At 40.7% G+C, this 12,392-nt stretch overlaps 1 protein-coding gene across 2 annotated transcripts in view; it reads left to right on the plus strand.

The window, feature by feature from the left end:
• Positions 1-578: 578 nt before the first annotated feature.
• Positions 579-12,392, plus strand: part of CLASP1 (cytoplasmic linker associated protein 1) — a 346,681-nt gene continuing 334,867 nt past the window's right edge. The window contains exon 1 of one of the 2 annotated variants that reach the window (XM_006895129.1): positions 579-670. The gene's annotated coding sequence lies outside the window, so the exon portion shown is untranslated. The remainder of the gene's footprint in view (positions 671-12,392) is intronic. The other variant, XM_006895130.1, reaches the window with a different exon arrangement.

A 12,392-nucleotide genomic window follows, 5' to 3' on the forward strand; every position in this document is an offset into this window, starting at 1 on the left:
CATTCATTCATTGCCGCACTTTTCTCCCTATGGACCACCCTTTTCTGAAAGAACTTTTTTCTGTACCGGTCCTCATCAGGGTCAAACAATGTTCTCTAAAGAGACACAAATATTTGGGTCTTCTGGTCTCCGAGCCCACAAGAAAACAGGATGGCAGCCGCAGGACGTTACCGTAAAGGACTTCTCAGGCCTCAGTTTAAACTATGGTCAGACCAGGCTGTGGTCGTGAGTCGGCGAGGAGGCGGTACTGCGCAGGCGCCCTCGGTTTTCGAGGCCGGCGCGCGCTAAGGGGCGTTACCATAAGAAAGGCTGTACCTTTCTGGACTCGGTTTACACTCTATGGTTAGACCCGGCTTTTGTGGGTGAGGGGAAAGCGAGGCCGCACTGCACAGGCGCTGTCGGTTTTGCAGGTCGACGCCCGTGCGGGGCCTTACCATAGAGAGGCAGCACCTCTCTGGTCTTGATTTACACTCTATGGTCAAAACCGGGATGTGGCGGTGAGGGAGAGCGAGGGCTGACTGCGCAGGCGCCACAGCTTCTTTTTTTTTTTTTTTTTTCCCCCCCCCTGTCTTTTTTTAAACCCCCGCATCGAGCGCTTCACCTCATTGGGGTGGAGGAGAAGGTGGCGGCTGTGTCGTACGCAGTGGCAACAGTAACGAATAACACGGCTGTAAGTGTCCGATTAGGGCGAGGAGATTTAGGACGGAGGTCCTCCGAAGTCCCCGCTCCCATCCCCGCAGTCCTGGGGCCCGGTGTGGGCGGGGGGAGGAGGGGAAACGTCCGGGGCTGTCATGGACTCTTGGGTGCCACTTTGGGGGAGGGGGTGGGAGCTAGGGCGGGAGCTGGGTGGAAGATGGTGTATCCCGCCGGTCGAGCTCGGATCCCAGGCTGCTTTGCAGGGCGGCGGGTGTGGGGTCACGTCGGCTTTGTGTGGCCTCATCCCTCTCGCAGACCCCACCCCAGCAGTCTCCCAGCTCGAGTCTCTTTGGTGGAGGGTAGAGCCCGGTGAGGCCTGGTGGAGTGTGTTGGGGGGGGGCGCAGCTAGTGTGGGGCGAGCGCGGGGTGTGCGGCCGTGTCTCCGGGCCGGGCGGACAAAAGGTGGCGGACGACCGGGCGGGCAGGCCGGGCGGGCGGGCTCGAGGCCGTGGGCTAGTTGGCGGCGCGGCCTCTCCAACTTGCCTTTGTTGTTCTTGGTGTTGGCGGAGGCGCTCTGCGAGCTCGCACTCTGGCCTTGCCGAGTACAATGGAGCTCATCGAATTTGCCTTTCCATTTCCTGAGCTATTGAGACGACTATGGGCTTCCAGAGTCTCATTTATTACATAATGTGTTTAAAATAGTTATGTTTTATTTTGTCTAGCATTAAAAAAAAATCTAGGTGGAGCCTTAGAGCACCTCGTGTTGCCATCTGCATTTAAGATCCTCTTATGGGGCTCATTTATTAGATCCTGACCATTGATTGGTGCAGCCTATGAAATTTTGATTTTTTTTTTAAATTAGATTTTAGTGTGTTTTCAACTCCCTATTTAACAAGTACCACATAACATTGTTCAGTGACATTGGCTCCACTTTTTGCAGTGTGTCATCATACTTAATTTCGTTCTGGGTATTCTGTTTCCATCAATATGATTTTCTCTTTGGTTTCAGATAGAGCTTTTTAAACTTGAATTTGTAAATATGACAGAGCTTTTGATTACCCTGTCCTTAGGGAGGACGTGGTGTTTGGAATAAGTAGGAGATATGTGTCTTATGCTCCATTGGGATTCTACAAAAAGAGCATTTCTGGCTTTCATAATTATTTTTATTACTATTATGACTTACGACTTTGAATAAGCTTTTGATAATATGTCAAGCGGACTTGATGAAGGATCCTGTATGCTCATCAAGTTCAGTAGATAAATTGATACATACATGGATAGAAAAGGAACACAACCTAAATGTTTGTTTTCTTAATTTCTTAAAAAAAAAGAATTTGCCAGGCCGTTTGCTTACTAGTTTTTGTAAAATTGTAATTGTATTCTTTCTGGCAGTTGCTTCTCAACTTTGTATAATTCAATTCGTTGTTTATTATTGGTTACCATGTAGTGCTGTATTTTAGATTTTGAAGGTTTTATTTTTCACTGAGTGTTGAAATAAAGCTTTTAATCTTGCCTAAGATTAGCCATTGTGAGAATGCCTCTGAAGAGACTTTGGAGTTGGTGGAGGTGTTGAGTATTTATGTTAGAACTGAGTTGCAGATACAGAAAGGAATTAAGTTGGTACTGTAAATTTGTGTTACAGTTGCAAATCCAGCTCTCTTCATGACATGTTTCCAATTTACTCACATACTCAATTTCATTGATGTACAGTAAAAATAGGTAAATGTCTTATTGTACTGATAATAAGCTGATATCTGAAGCTTGGTGTATTATGCTTCAGCAACTATTATGATGGAATGTGTTTAGTTCCTATGATGGGACCTTGCTTTTTATAGAGCCCTATTTCAAATCCTTAAAATAGTTTGCTCAGGGATGTTAAGAAATGATTGGTCAGAAGAACATTAAGCTTCTTGTTCAAACATACTTCATTCAATAGTACTTAGATTTTTTTTTTTCTTTTAAAGGTTAATTCTACTTTTTTATGTAGGTCAGTCTCTTGATTTTCTAAGTTGAATGGAATAGTTTTTAATGCCCGAGACAAAGCAATTGTTTAAGATCCATTTGTTAGTAGTAAAATTTTACTTAAAATTGTACTGTCTGATAGTAAGGGAGCTTTGGTGGCCTACCACAAGCCTGAAGGCATGTGGTTTGAATCCACCTACCTGCTCCCCAGGAGAAGGATGGGCAGTCTTCTCCCATGTGATTAACTGCCTCTGAAAACCTCCTGGAGGATCAGGTATGGGTTGGTTCCGACTTCACGGAACATAGCAATAATAATATGTTACACATTAAAATTTCATATTAGTATGGACAGATATTAGAATTAAGATGTCATAAATATTGTACTTGGAGTTCTTTAGGTTATGAAAATAATCAGAATTTTAAATGAAGTAGTGGAATTATTGGTTACATTTGGTAGAAAGTACCAAAAATTCTTTAAAAACAACTATGTAAAAGATACCTTAGGAAAGAAATAGCTATTAGTCTTTAAAAATGCTGGTTTAAGCAGAGAAAATAATTGCACAGCTTTTTTTTTAATTGTGATTTGAGTGAAAGTTTACAAAGCAAATTGGTTTTCCATTTAACTATTCATACGTAGTTTATTTTATGAAGTTAATTGCAGTACCCACAATATAATAACATGTTTTTTCCTTTTGATTCTCATTTCCATTAAGTTCTCCTTCTCCTTGTCTTGTGAGCTTTGCACCTGGGCAAATACTGGCTTTTGATGTTTTGTGGTTGATGATTCTGAGGTGTGAGTACCTTCCTAGTGTCAGAGCTCACCTTACAGGCCTTTCTGTTGCCTGGCTGAAAGTGGGGTCATTGGGGCAAGTTTTGTTCCAGGTTATAAGGGTGATGAAGAGCTGTAGTCTTGAGGATTCCTCCAGTCTCTGTCAGACCAGTCATCTTGGCCTCTTAAAAATGTCTTTTTGAGTTTTGTTCTGCATGTTTTGTCAACTCTGTCTAGGACATTCTCCTATGCCCCCGTTAGGATTGGTCATCATTGGTACCAGGCTCAATCTGGTTGTTCTATTCTCAGGGTTGGAAAGGTGGACGTTTGTGTGATCATGAGGCCTTTGGATTAGTTGTTTCTTTGCTTTTCTTTCACCAACTTTGTTTCAGATACAAAGCGACTAGTAGTAGTACTTTAAATTGTCCTTAGAAGCTTTTGAGATTGGGGTCATTATTTACGCATTGCAATAGAATGCAAAATAATATTGACTATGTGGGCTGTATTATTTATGCCAATTGACTCTGTTGTTCTCCCAGCCTATAGTCCTGGGACCCAGGGACCAGCAAGTTTTTCTGAGTATTTGGTTATATTTGAAATGTTCATATAACTGCCCAATACTGGCTCTGCTATGTACATGGAGATTATACAGTGTTTGGTTTCTAAAATATAATTTGTAAATATGAACTCACCTTGAAAGGCTGCCGCACCTTTTGCTTTTGTAGGACTGCTACTCGTCCGAGGATGATGGTGCCATCACTGTGGAAGGGGTTAGTGGGCATTGGCCTCTTTGCCCTAGCCCATGCAGCCTTTTCTGCTGCGCAGCATCGTTCTTACATGAGATTAACAGAGAAGGAAGATGAATCACTGCCAATGGATATAGTTCTTCAAACACTGCTGGCCTTTGCAGTTACCTGTTACGGTATAGTTCATATTGCAGGGGAATTTAAAGACATGGATGCCACATCAGAACTGAAAAATAAGACATTTGATACAATAAGGAATCATCCATCATTTTATGTATTTAATCATCGTGGTCGAGTACTGTTTTGGCCTTCGGATACAGCAATTTCTTCAAAACATGAAGATGCCTTGTCTGCTAACACATCACTGAAGTTAAGAAAACGTGAATCACTGCATCATTAAGATTTTTATGAGTTCTAAAAACAGGATGTGACACTGAGTTGGAATACTGGAGTTTGGGGTATAAAACACCTCCATATTCATCTTTCAGCCCTAATAAAAACAGTCTCTGACCTTTGTTTGTACACTGTCCATCAAATACATTATGACTTAATTTGTGAAATAAGTCTGACTTTTTTCGTAGAGGAATTTTCTTCATTTAAAGCATTCACATCTTTTGTAAAAGTCACTGTTGTGAACAGTTTTCTTTGGAAAATACTAATGGGTTTTATAACACTTAAGATTTCTTTTGTGTTATAGTTCGTAGGATCCTTTTGGAAAGACTGATGTAACTACTGCATTTTGCAGCAAGATTTAATAGGAAAAAGGTCTTCCTTCCAACAACAAATGGACTTCATTAAGGAGACCCTTTTTTTTTTAAATGTTTCCTACTATGTGGCTCTTCAACTGAGACTAGCCAGTTGGTTTTTTTTTTGCCAGTTTTTACTACATTTGTGACCTCTCACTCTGCCCTACTCCCATACACCTTCCAACTTGAGAGGCCTTGTTTTATCACTTTTCTGAGATTCTGTGTGTGAAAGTGATCAAAGTTTTAAGTCAGAAATTCTTAAGTTTTACAGATACATTTAACAAACTCAGCTTATTTTAAGCTAGGTTGTATTCCCATTGTTTATCTGTAAAAATTTGTCCTAGTTGATTAGTATAAGAATAGTTGAGGAGAAATAAAAAAGACATCAGTGACTTTATTTGGAACTTATATCTTTATGGAAAAAAAAATAGGTCATAATATGAGGGGGGGAAGTGAACACCTATTTCTTTCCCAGTGTCAGCGGAGTCATCCTTGGTTCTTGGCTAAACTAATATCTCAAGGGCTTCTTAGTACCAGAATTTACTAAATTTAGATTATTTCTAGCTGCTGCTCTACTACCCCAGAGTTGCCCCCTTTCTCAGATCATTACTCAGATCTTACTAGCACACAATCATTTTCATGCCCACATTCTTCTAGAGATCCTGTTCTCCTCTTTCCTCGTGGGTCCCTCAAAATCTATCTCAAATGCACTTACTTAGACAACATTCTTCTGTAATACCTTTTTTTTTTTACTTTTACCCCATTTTCCGACTTAAGTAACCGTTTATTGTTGGACTGTTCTATCACTTTACTCCTTCCTTGTTCCCTAGGATAGAAGAATTTTCTAGAATACTTTGTGTCATCCTCTGTTCTTTACTTCCGTATAACTTGTATAGCACTCACTCATTGTCTTCAAGTTGAAGCAACTCATAGCTGACCCTACAGCAGGTGTCCTGAAACTAAGTCACACAGAATTAGATGGCCCGTCTTTGGCCTGTGTAGCTAATGGTGGTGGATTTGAACCACTAGAAGGGCACTTCGTATAGGTTAGCACACTTCTCTAAGGACAGCATCACCAGTGTGCCCAGTGTAGCACAGTTGTGTACCATTGAGTCAGAACCAACTCAGTAGTTGACCCTCCAGTGGGTTTTCAGAGGATGGGAGTGTCAGAGACAGTGCGATTGGCACAGGACAGAGCAGAGTTTAGGGCTGTTGTACATAGGGTCGCTATGAGTTGCAAGCGACTCGACGGCACATAACAATAACAACAACAGACCACAGGAGAGGACACAACCCATCTTTCTCCTATGGAGCAGTTAGTGGATTTGAACTGCCTGCCTTTGAGTTGGCCGGGCAGCTTCTTACCATTCGGGCACAAGAGTTCTACTATAGCACTAGTTGAAACTAGAAACAGTTAATGTGAAAGAGTAAATGAATGTATTGGATAATGAGTGAAAAAGTAAATGAAATATATTATAATTTAGACTAACAGAACTTGAATCTTGGGAGAAAACTGAGAACCTTTTATTATGTCTGTTGCATTCCTGCTTGTCAGCCTTAGATTGTAAGCATTCTGGTTAGTAAAATTCTTTGCTTGCTTTAAGATTTTTAAAAGAAGAAATAATTAAAATATTTTCTTGAATATTCCTCCAGTTCCTTTACCTAAGTAAATATGAAACTTATTGTTAAAAAAAAACTTAGTCCCTTTTTTTTACATATCCACTTTAGTTGTAGCCCTGGGAGTAGTGTGAATTAAGTCTGTTTGTTCTCCACATAATAACCCTTCATATTTCTTAGGATAGTTATAAGGCACTTGATAGAAGATACAGTACATAGCCCACACGTACCTGGGGCTCAGCCTACTAAGGGAGACAGACATGGCATTATGAACTGATGTGAGTTAAGCACAATATGTTCGAATGACCCTAAATCTTTTAACTCTTCCTGGTTTAATAGAGTTTTCACCATGCACTCTCCTAGCAACTCTTTAATTTGAGAAACAAAAACACATGATGGATCTCAAAACTCACTACCACAGAATTGGTTTCAACTTTTAGTAACCCTCCATTCTGAGGCTGTAAAATCCTAACAGGAGGAGACTGCTTATTTTTCTATAGAACTGCTGGTAGATTTGAACCACTTGCCTTGAAGTAGCAGCACAGCTTGTTAAGGACTACACCACCAGAACTTTTGTTCTGTTAATATCTTGTCTTTTAAGTACAGTATTTGAAGTAAAACAGAAAGCTTTGATTGGACTGTAGCAACATACAGCACTTTCTAAGGTTAGAACTCTGGCTCAGCAATTTTTAAACTTACTGGATATTGGGGCACTGCCCTGTGACTTCAGTCAGTCAGTTTATCAGGGATCTTTATAAAACAGTTGAGAAAATTATTAATGTATACTGATGGGGTTGTTAGAGGATTAAAGGAGATAATAGTCTAAAGTGTGAGAATGGTTCCTACTATGTAATAAAAGAATATGCATGGTTGTATTCTATTGAGTTGATTCCAACTTGGGGTTTTCAAGGCTGGGATTTCTGAAGAGCTCTCTAGGCCTGTCTTCTGAGATGCCTGTAGGTGTGTTTAAACCACCAACTTTCCAGATACTAATGGAGCAGTTACCTGTTACTATGTTATTGTTAGATGCCATCTAGTTGACTAAATAATAGTGACTGACCAAAGGGCCTTATTCAAGCCCTGGTCTTTTCAGTCACTTGCTATGTGTCAGAGCTGGACAGTGAATAAGGATGGCAGAAGAAGAGTTCATACCTTTGAGTTGTGGTGCTGCAGAAGAGTACCAAATATCGCGTGGACTGACAAAAAGGACAGATAGACAATGTCTTTGATAAGGTGAGAGACAAGGATGGTAAAGCTTCATGTCATATTTTGGACATGTTGCTGTTGGGAGTACTGTTAGGTCAGAACTGATCCCTAGCTAACTTGCCAGCAGGTTTATCAAAGGCAGTAAATCACATGGGAGGAGTTTGCCCATCTTCCTGCGGAGTAGCTGGTGAATGCAAACTACATACCTTTGAGCTGGCAGCGCAATTCCATACCACTGAGCCACGGGCATGTTGTTAGTTAGGAGGGCTATTTCTTGCAAGGGAGCTCTGATGGTCTAGTAAGAAAGGGCTTTAATCCCAAAGATATGTGGTTCGCATCTACCATTGTCTCTGCGGGGAGAAGGATGGACTCCTCTCAGGGATTTACTGCCTCTGAAAACCTACTGGAGGGTCAACTAAGAGTTGATTTCAACTTGACAACACAAAACAACAATTCCTTGGAAGGGGATACTATGCTTAGAAAGGTGGAAGGTTGGTGAAAAAGAGGAAAACCCTCAGTGAAATGGATTGGCACAAAGAGGAAGACCCTCAGTGAAATGGATTGACACAGTGACTACAGTAATGGGCTTGAGTATGTCAGATGGTGAGTATGGCACAGGCATAGGAGAGGGTTCAGATATGCCACTTATAAGGTCACTGTAAGTTGTACTCAACAACCTGAGCAACAGATGAAAACCTTTCCCTGTCACTCACCACTCAACAGTCTCTACTGCTGTTCCCCCTGTTGCAGCCACTCTGTCAGGCTATCTCATTGAAGGTCCTTTTCTTTCTCATTGACTGCTTTCCTATACATGTTTCCCACGCATTGGCCCCTTGTAATAACGTACTGGTAGTATGTGAGATGAAGATTCATCATCTTTACCTCTGTGGAGCACCTTGGTTGCAGTTTTTCAGGGATGGATTTGTTAGTTCTTTTGACAGTTTGTGGTATTCAGAATTCTCATGTAGGTTGTTGTTATTTGCCATTGAGTTGGAACTGACTCATAGCTGACTCTCCAGTGGGTTTTCAGAGACTAAATGGCATGGAAGGAGAGTACATGTCAGCTGTGGAGCAGGTGGTAGATTTGCTCAGCATACCTTTGGTTTGGCAGCATAGCTTGTTTTTACCAGGCCACCAGAACTCTTGTCCTTTGTAGGTTGTTGAAATACTGCTGGTATGAGTTGGAACTGACCCATAGCACACCCTGCAGTGGGTTTTCAGAGGCACAGGAAGAGACTGACTATCTTTCTTCCTTGGAGCAATTGATGGATTTGAACCTTGTACGTTTGGGTTGCCAGTTCAACCAGAGCTCCTGTTTTCTAGGTTAGGAGATGATGATGATTATGATGATGATGATGTATTATTTGTTGCAGGAATCCACTCACTAGAATCACCTGAGGAACTTGTTAAAATACAGTTGATTGGCTTTATTCATCACTTTCACCTAGAGATTTGTGTCAGTCTGCATGAGGTTGTTTCCCTGATAATTCTTAATATTTCAAAGTTTGAGAACCATACACTCTGTGTTAATACTACCAGTGACTACATTGATACATGCATTGAGTTGGAACCTAGTCATAACTGACCCTCCAAGGGGTTTTCAGAAGCTATAGATCACATAGGAGGAGATTTCCCATCTTTCTCCCTTAACAGCAGCTGGTATATTTGAACTGCTTTCCTTTGGACTGGCAGCACAATTCCTTATTCACTGTGCTACTAGTTGTATATCGTTGAGTCAGAACTAACCTGTAGCTGACCCTCCAGCAGGTTTTGGGAAGCAGTTAATCTCATAGGAGGAGTTTGCTTACCTTGTCCCATGAAGCAGTTGGTGTGGATTTGAGCTGCCTGCCTTCAGAATTGCACTGCAGCTTCTTACAACTAGGCCACCAGAGCACCATAATTTATTCATTAGTGTTTACAATTTAAAGAATTAGTACCTGAGTAAGTTCTAAAAGATTCCAACAATAAATGTAAAAGGAAAATCATGGCTCCCAAGCCTAATCCTTTTCTAAGGTTAACCCCTCTTTGTATCAGGGTGAGGGAGCACTGGTGGCCTAGTGGAAAGAAGCTGCACTGCAATCTCAAAGGCACATGGTTTGAGGCCACCAGCTGCTCTATAGAGCAGCTGGTGTGTGATTAACTGCCTCTGAAAACCCACTGGTAGTTCAGCCATGGGTTGGTTCTGACTCTGTGGTACACAACAAGAACAAGTGTCAAGTTGTTGTTGAGTCACCCAGTTTGGGTGATGATGATAATAGCCGTATTTAAAAAAAAAAAAAAAAAGAAACCAGACTGTTTTGGTCCTTACAGCCATCTGCAATAATAAACAACGGTGGGAGAGCTTTCCCTTCTCAGGCTACAGAAGAAATCTATGATGTCTCACATAACCCCAGGTCTGCCAGAAAGAATAAGCTGCGTCTATTATACAAAAGACTCCCAGCCTATTGTGCTGGCAAAATCTGCTTTAAAAGACTTGGGAAAAAGACTGGAGTGGCATCTACTTCCTAAACAGCATGCCACCAGAAACACTATGAACTTAGAGAAATGACAATAGTTACACAACACGGTTCAGGTCTTTTGTTCATAGGGTCGCTATGAGTCGTCCTTGACTTGACAACATTTAACACCAACAACAAAGAACAAACAAGTTCATCTTGGAGAGTATAAAACAGGCTGTTCCTTGAAGGCAAGAATTCTGAGGCTTTGTTTGACATACATTGGGCAAGGTGAGACCAGTCCTCAGAGAGGGACATCATGTTTGGAAGAGTGGAAGGACAGTGCAAAAGAGGAAGACCCTGGATGAGATGGATTGACTTACCGACTAGGGTAATGTGGATAGGTGTGTCAGAGACAACAATGGATTGACTTACTGACTAGGGTAATGTGGATAGGTGTGTCAGAGACAACGAGGTTGGCTCAAGATAGCACAGGGTTCAGAGCTATTGTATATGGGATTTCTATGATTTGCAAGTGACCTAACGATACCTAACAACAACAACAACAAAGCAAAGGGGGCCACTTTGAGGCTTGAGGTGTACATGTCCAAAACTGTGGTATTTTAAATTGTTTCATACATTTATATGCCTGTGAAAGCTGGCAGTGAATAAGAAAAAATGCAGATGAATTGAAATTGCATTGGTTTATAAACGAAGTTCTTTTGCAGACCCAAAGACAGCACCTTTCTGTTCGAATCCCTCAGTGGGCTCCTTGGGAGAAAGATGGGCAAACAACTCGTTTTGTGCAATTTATAGTCTGAGAAAACCTGCTGGAGGGTCAGCTGTGAGTTGGTTCTAATTCTATAGCACATAATAATACAACAGTAACAAAAATCAGTGCTAGGAGTTAGACCTTAAAAATAAATAAAAGGACTATTAAAAATAATAAAACAGTAATACAGAAAATCAGAGATGAGGGTGAAAATCATATCAAACCATTAAACCATCAAAAAAAAAGCTGTTATCTCTTTATGTATCTCCTTTTCTTACTGTCCATAGGTCAGTGGTTTATTGTAAGCAGTTTTAGAATTTGTGTGTTTTATGCTTACTTTTCGATGTGTAAGTGGGGTTTGGTGGGTTTTTTTGGTTTTGATGTGGTTATTTCAAATAATACAAGATTGTCTTTTTGCGTAGTAGTTTGTTTCTTTGGTATTATTTCCTCAAGCTAGGTTCAAAGAAATGGAATTACTGAATTGACTGATACTATTATTATTATTATTATGACTTCAAACCAGTTAATAATTTCTCCCAACAGTCTTAAAAACTGCTGATAATTTAAAAACTTTAATATAAGGGCTATGGAATATATTATTTTTCATTTTTAATTCATTATTACATTTTATACATTATATTATTGACACTACAGTATCTTCATTACATTTTGATAATAATGAAGGACTCTCATATGAACAAAATTTGTGATGTTTTTGTTGACTCTTCATGTTGATGATCTGTTCTTGCTCCATTCTGTGTTGTCAAAGCTCTTAGATTTCTAGGTAAATACAGAGGGAATTAAACCTTGTGGGTCACCATTATTCTGTTTGTCCACATCACCATGAAATCTTGTAACATTTTTGGGACCTACTGTCTAATGATTCAGTGAACTTTGTGCTCTAGAACTCTACATCAAATGGAAAAAACTGCCTTTTTAGTTAACAGCTTCTTCAAGTGATTGTGAGGCCATTGAGATATGTAGGGATTACATTCTGGCTAATGTTCTGCTCAGTTTCCTTACAGATTGTGTCTTTCCTGTGGATAGAGTCGACTCTGTTTATGAGCAGTTGTTCAGGCTTGCTAATAGAGGCCTGTTGTGTAGAGAGTATGACTTGTATAGTAGTGCCTTCTTAATGAAGACTAGCAGGGATCGTTCTAGGAACAATAAGCCAGTCTTTCTGTGAAAAGTTGTGTTGTTGTTAGATGCCTTTGAGTTGGACAGATTTGCAGTGACGTTGTGTATGGACCCTGTGTATAGCAGAAGGAAACCTCCTGGTCCTGCACCACCCTCCCACTTGTCATTGCATCCATTGTCAGTCCTTCTTGTTGAGGTTCTTCCTCTCTTTTTCTGACCCAGTACTTTTCCAAGCATAATGCCCTTTTCCAGATGCATTGATAATAATGGGTGACTGGAATGCAAAAGTCGAGAACAAAGAGGAAGATTCAGTAGTTGGGAAACATGGACTCGGTGACAGAAATGGAGCTGGAGAGAGAATGATCG

The sequence above is a fragment of the Elephantulus edwardii genome, unplaced genomic scaffold, assembly GCF_000299155.1.
Source record: "Elephantulus edwardii isolate Elephantulus edwardi_28Jun2011 unplaced genomic scaffold, EleEdw1.0 scaffold00160, whole genome shotgun sequence".
Taxonomy (NCBI): domain Eukaryota; kingdom Metazoa; phylum Chordata; class Mammalia; order Macroscelidea; family Macroscelididae; genus Elephantulus; species Elephantulus edwardii.